The 5,968-nt window shown below is 42.4% G+C and overlaps 1 pseudogene; it reads left to right on the top strand.

The window, feature by feature from the left end:
- The first annotated feature begins 1,567 nt into the window (after positions 1-1,567).
- Positions 1,568-1,687, top strand: LOC145389645 (5S ribosomal RNA; annotated as a pseudogene).
- The last annotated feature ends 4,281 nt before the right edge of the window (positions 1,688-5,968 follow it).

The following is a 5,968-nucleotide window of genomic DNA, read 5'->3' on the forward strand; positions in this document are numbered from 1 at the left end:
TCATCAAGTCATCCGTAATTCATCGCTGTATTTAATAACCTTAAATGTACTGCACCAGCCTCTCCCCTTCAACTCATCTCTGTCTGTCTCTGTCTCTGTCTCTGTCTGTCTGTCTGTCTGTCTCTCTCTCTCTCTCTCTCTCTCTCTCTCTCTCTCTCGAGCGAAAAAAGGAAACATAAGAGGAGTATTGATAAAGGATTTGATGTAGAGATAAGTTTCATAATAATAAGGAAGAAGGAAGTTAAAATGAAAGGCAGCCAAGAGTGAGTGTGACCTGAGGAGGGAGGCTAATTCTCAAGGGACAATATATTCTGGTGTGTTCTTACCTAATTGTTCTTACCTAATTGTATCTTTACAGGAATGAGTCAAGCTCGTACTGTCCCGTGTCTTAAACCATATTTATCGTACATATCCTTAAATTTGTGAATTGTTTTGGCACACACTTTTTCATTTGGTAGTGCATTCCATTGATCAATTGCTCTGTTTGGGAAACTGAATTTCCTTACGTCTTTATCACCTCTCTTCTTATGCAGTTTTTTGCAGTGTCCTCTTGCTGATGCTTCTCCATGTGTTAAGTAATCATTTATGTCTATTTTCTCCTTTCCTGATATGCACTTATATAGCATTATCATGTCACCTCTTTTCCTTCTCTCCTGTAGTGTTGGTAGATTCAGGTTATTTAGTCTTTCTTCGTAGCTTAGGTCCTTTAAGCTTAGTATCCATCTTGTAGCGGCCCTTTGAACTTTTTCAATCTTGTCTATGTGCTTTTTGAGATGAGGACTCCAGACTACTGATGCATATTCCAGGGTTGGTCTAATGAATGATGTTATTATCCTTCTTAGCATGCCTTCATTTATGTATGTAAATGTGTGTGTGTGTGTGTGTGTGTGTGTGTGTGTGTGTGTGTGTGTGTGTGTGTGTGTGTGTGTTGTGTGTGCGCGCGCCCCTCTCTCACTATCATACTCCAGGACTTGTACACTTTGTTCCACTTCAATAAAGTCATTATCGGTATATGCAATCCCTCCACGTATATATATATATATATATATATATATATATATATATATATATATATATATATATATATACATTTTGTTGTGGTGTGTTTGGAGAGAGGGAGAGAGAGAGAGAGAGAGAGAGAGCAACATAGGGAAGAAAGGGTTAAGGAGTGGCAAGTATGGACAGGTGGATCTTGTGACCTGTGATTCCCTTCAGCCCTCCATGACAATCCCCAGGGACGTGAGCGCAGTGTGAGCCTCAGAGAATGTTTGCCTTTGTTTCCTCTGTATTTTGCATCTTGACTCTTCACCTCACCTTCCAGCTGCTTTGTCTGCTTGTCCGACGGAATGCATTGCTTTTGGCTTGAGATGTATATTGTATGGCCATTCTAATGCTTTATTCTAAAATATCAACTTAGCAGACCTGCGTTCAATCGATCAAAAAAAAAAAAATCTTGACACAGGTGAACAATGTTTTCACAATGAGCGATGCTCCTGTTGGTGTTGGTTTAAGCCAGTTTATTCTCTCTCTCTCTCTCTCTCTCTCTCTCTATGTAATATATATATATATATATATCCTATACCACGTTGAGTACACCGCTTCCCGTCCGATCAGCGAAGTTAAGCAACGTTGGGTCTGGTTAGTACTTGGATGGGTGACCGCTTGGGAACACCAGATGCTGTTGGCATCCCTACGTGTCAAGTGAGGTTGGTGGAGGATTAGTGCCCCTCCCTGTAAAACAATTAACTCTAAGCCCTTGGCCACCCCGTGTGGGATACGTGGCGTCTGGCAATGGATGGATGTATATACTGTATGTATAAATATGTCTGAATGCATGCATGTACACCCTCCGGAGCGACGGGGTAGGGGTTGTGTGTGTGTACGTGTGTGTGTGGGGGGGGATGAATGGTGGCATACGGATGTGGGGGGGGTGTTGTAGAAATGCGTGTTCATGGGCGCCTACGTGTGTATGTGTGTGTGTGTGTGTGTGTGTGTGACCCTATAGAAACCGTACTCTCCCTACATACCAGTCTCCTCCCAACAGTGTTTTTCCCTCCTCCTTACCGATTTATTCTCCAAACGACTCATTACTATCCCCTGGTTGGCTTCCTATGTCTTCGTATCGTCATCGATTGCATGAGTAGAATATAGTAACGGAGCAGAAGCAGAAATAAATCGGTCAGGAAGAGGTGTTAGTAAGCTTCCTAACAGTAAAATACCCCCGCTAATACCAATACACCGGTCCTGTATGAGACAGCCCTAGCGTGGTACCTTATAGATGAAATTGATACAGTATTATAGATGTAACTTTTCCTTTTCAGTCTTTCCTATGAAATTTCCATATCAGTTATTCCATGCTACTTGGTGGTTTTTCTCACTTTTTCCTGCCAGTTTTAACTGGAGGGTTTGGAGGCGGGGTGAACCTTCTTGCTTTACTATCTTTACCCTTCAGCATGTAGAGTTAGATCTCGTAGTCATAGTCTATTCTGTAACAAACAGCCTCGAAAGGACGATAAGGTCTGTTGCTGTTTGCTTTCCTTTGTACTCCTTTGTGTATTCAGTATGGACGGTGGGTCTTAGTGCCAAAGTGGAGACATGTGGAGATGTATGATATGAAGGAGAGAGAGAGAGAGAGAGAGAGAGAGAGAGAGAGAGAGAGAGGAGGGGGAGGAGGCAAACACAATGCTAAAAGATAGAATGACAAGACAGAAATAATGAGAGAGAGAGAGAGTTTTCTTTCTCGTCTTCCTCTCCAAAAAACAAGGCTATAAATGTGCAGAATCTCTCTCTCTCTCTCTCTCTCTCTCAGAGTTGTTGGTGGGAAGTTGTGCTGGAGATTAACATAAGAGAGGACAACTGCAGTAGGCCGGTTGGCCCATACTAGGAAGCTCCTAGAAGAGTAACTGAACTACTAGAATGAGATAAGGATAGCAAAGAAGAAGGCTCTCCCCCGCCCTCCAAGACCCTCCAGCCGAAGCCGGCAGGAAAAAGTCAGAAAGAACACCACGCAGTATAGAAAAACTGGTGTGGACATTTTACAGAAGTGTGAAAGGAGAATAGAGGCTCCACCTCTCTCTCTCTCTCTCTCTCTCTCTCTTCTTTGATTTACTGGTGGTACAGTTACGGCGATATTCTTTAAAATAATTCCTTCTCTAAACTTTTCCTTCCCTGCGAATGATTTTCCTTTCCCTTCAGTATGCGTAAAGATTTCCTTGGAAGGGAAGGAAAAATGTTCAGGTTGGTAGCCCTGTTAAACTAAAATGACCCATCCTGCTGATATTTGGTATGATGGAGCGTTAAATTTATAAACTAATACATCAAAACACGCATATCTCGTGCTGGATAATGAAAGCACAACACATTTGAGACGTGGGAGGTGGCCACCACATCTACAGTATACTGTTGGTTTGTATTCAGCCATAAATGCCATTCTGGCCAACACCGCAGCGTGTTCACTCCTCAAGACAATATTTTGATAAATTATATTCCAGGAATATTATTACGCTTAATGTTGTTATTAAAGACGCACCAATTTAAAACAAATGTTTGGGTGGGGTCTGGCGCTGGGTGCAGCCATGCCATACTTCCTAAACGAGCGATGAGTAAATTCTGTTATATATGTAATAGGCATCACAGATAGGTACACACATACTCATACAATATAAACGTAAGTATTCTAGCATATCAAAGGAAGGTAAACGTGTAATGCATATGGCTCTTGTACATCAGTAAAGAAACGTGGCATACATATTTTACAGTGGTGCTGAAAAAAATGTAGTTACTTTTACCGACTTTCACGGTAGTTCTAAGTTGGGTAAGTAATGTAACAATTACGTTTATAATATAATTTGAAGGAATCAGTAGAACATACGCTATTTTCTTAATAGAAATAAATAAGTTAAAACACTCACGAGCGGCAACATCCAGGCCCATACTGGGAATCATAAATTATATGAGAGAGAGAGAATGCGATTTTTAAATTCATTATTTTGGTTATATTTATAACTTAAATTAGTTTGTCTTTACACACACACACACACACACACACACAAGTGGGTGGTCATGTCAGTGGCACCATTGGATTGTCAAGGCCAACGTGAGTCGTCATCGCCGCGCGAGGGCAGCACATACAAGGTTGACTCCACGCTGCTTGCCTGTCACCATCACGCGAGGCTGATGCAGTGACATGGTGATTTTCAACACGTCGAGCCTCAGTGTCGCTCTTGCAAAGGTGAGGTGTATATCTCCGACGGTTAGCCCATGGCGCCAAACCGTCTACACTCGCATGATCGCATCTGCCACACCAACGGTTACCTTACCCCCTCCCTCGCCCTCAGTCACCTAATGTCGGGTGGGGAGTATGTACGTGTGATGCGGTGCCAGGTGTCTTGTTACCCACACCATACCAGGCTCATTGCAAATGAGAAATATGTTTCGCCGAGGGTGGGGGATGGAGAGAGGATTATTGAGAGGAGCATGTGTAGTTAAAAGGAAAGACAGACTGACAAATGAGGAAGTGCAGGAGCGTTGTGGTGTTAATGTGAACGTGATAGAAAGCGTTAGGAGAAAATACACTGAGGTGGTTTGGCCATGTGGAGAGGATGGAGAGCGAGAGACAAGCGAGGAGAGTGTATGTGAGGTGGAGGGGGGGAGGAGAGGGAGGGGAGGCCTAAGATGAGATGGAAGGATGGGATGGAGGTATGTGAGAGAGAGGGGGGTGAGCCAGTGGCGTATCCAGGAAATTTGCCAGGGGGGGCAAACGCTTGGAATATTTCCCCATAATATGTCACCACAAACTTTCCTAGATTTCATGTTTTATATCATCAGAAATAAATTGACATCATTACTGTCGCATTTGTTCCAATGTCTTAAAGAAAAACTATCTTTTCCCCACATATTGACAGCTTTCTTGAAGTTACTTTAAGTTAATAGCTAATAATGCTTTCAGAGGACAAGTATGTAAAAACACTCAGTACATAATGTTACCAGAGGTCTACTATTTCATTAGAGAGAAAATGGAAACACCAGCAATAAATTAGAAGGCACGAGTTGCCCTAGCAAAGACATCTCCATGTCACTAGTATCCTTGGTCATCAGGGTACTCTCGTAGATGGTAGCATTATCGATACCTGCATGCTAACTTCCCTCCGTTCTACCGCAAAATATTTTTTTTTTTCTCTACCACAAATTTCTTGAGCACTTTTAGTACTGAAAAAATGACTGTCAACGCTATACTCTTGGTGCATCATTTACCTGCTATCTTTATCTCTCTGTGCATATAAGGAATTACAGCAATTTTGCGTAATAACCTATGAAATTATAATGAATTATACCACACATCGGCACAGCAAGTACCATACGAGATGCAATGGCGTCCATACTATCTGTTTATGTTCGGAAATAAACCCTGTATTTTGATTGGCTGCTGGAAGAAAAATAGCGGAATGGATGGGCCAATGAAAACTCGAGATCTGGTGTGAGTGTTCCGAACACACACACTTTCCCACATTCGTATCGTTTTTTTCTATTTTCCTTTGCGGTTCTCTCTCTCTCTCTCTCTCTCCACTTAGCACATATGCATAAATTCAAACCCGCTGCTGCAGCCACCCCCAGTCTGGTATTCTGTTTTGCACTACTGTTGTGGTGGTAGGCAGTAGAAATTCTGTTTTCCACTACTTATTCTTTTAGTTTGATTCTCACTGGCTCAGGCATCAGGGGTGGTGCATACGTCAAGACTGACCTAAGTAAAAATACATCTGCTGGGATTAAACTGTCTTAATCCTTGACTCAGGTGACCACGCCACCTGCCCCTCTCAGCAGGGAATGATTTTCATATCACCTGAACTGTACTGTGCTGCATTGAAAGGATTTTTCCATTAAGGAAAAAAAAAACGGCGTAGAGCTATTCATCTTGAAAATTCTCACCTAGAAAAGTGGGGGGGACAAAAGATACTCTGTCCCCCAGGCT

Source organism: Coenobita brevimanus, unplaced genomic scaffold (genome assembly GCF_032717465.1).
Source record: "Coenobita brevimanus isolate Jiangsu-jjx unplaced genomic scaffold, ASM3271746v2 jjx.HiC_scaffold_1729, whole genome shotgun sequence".
Taxonomy (NCBI): Eukaryota; Metazoa; Arthropoda; class Malacostraca; order Decapoda; family Coenobitidae; genus Coenobita; species Coenobita brevimanus.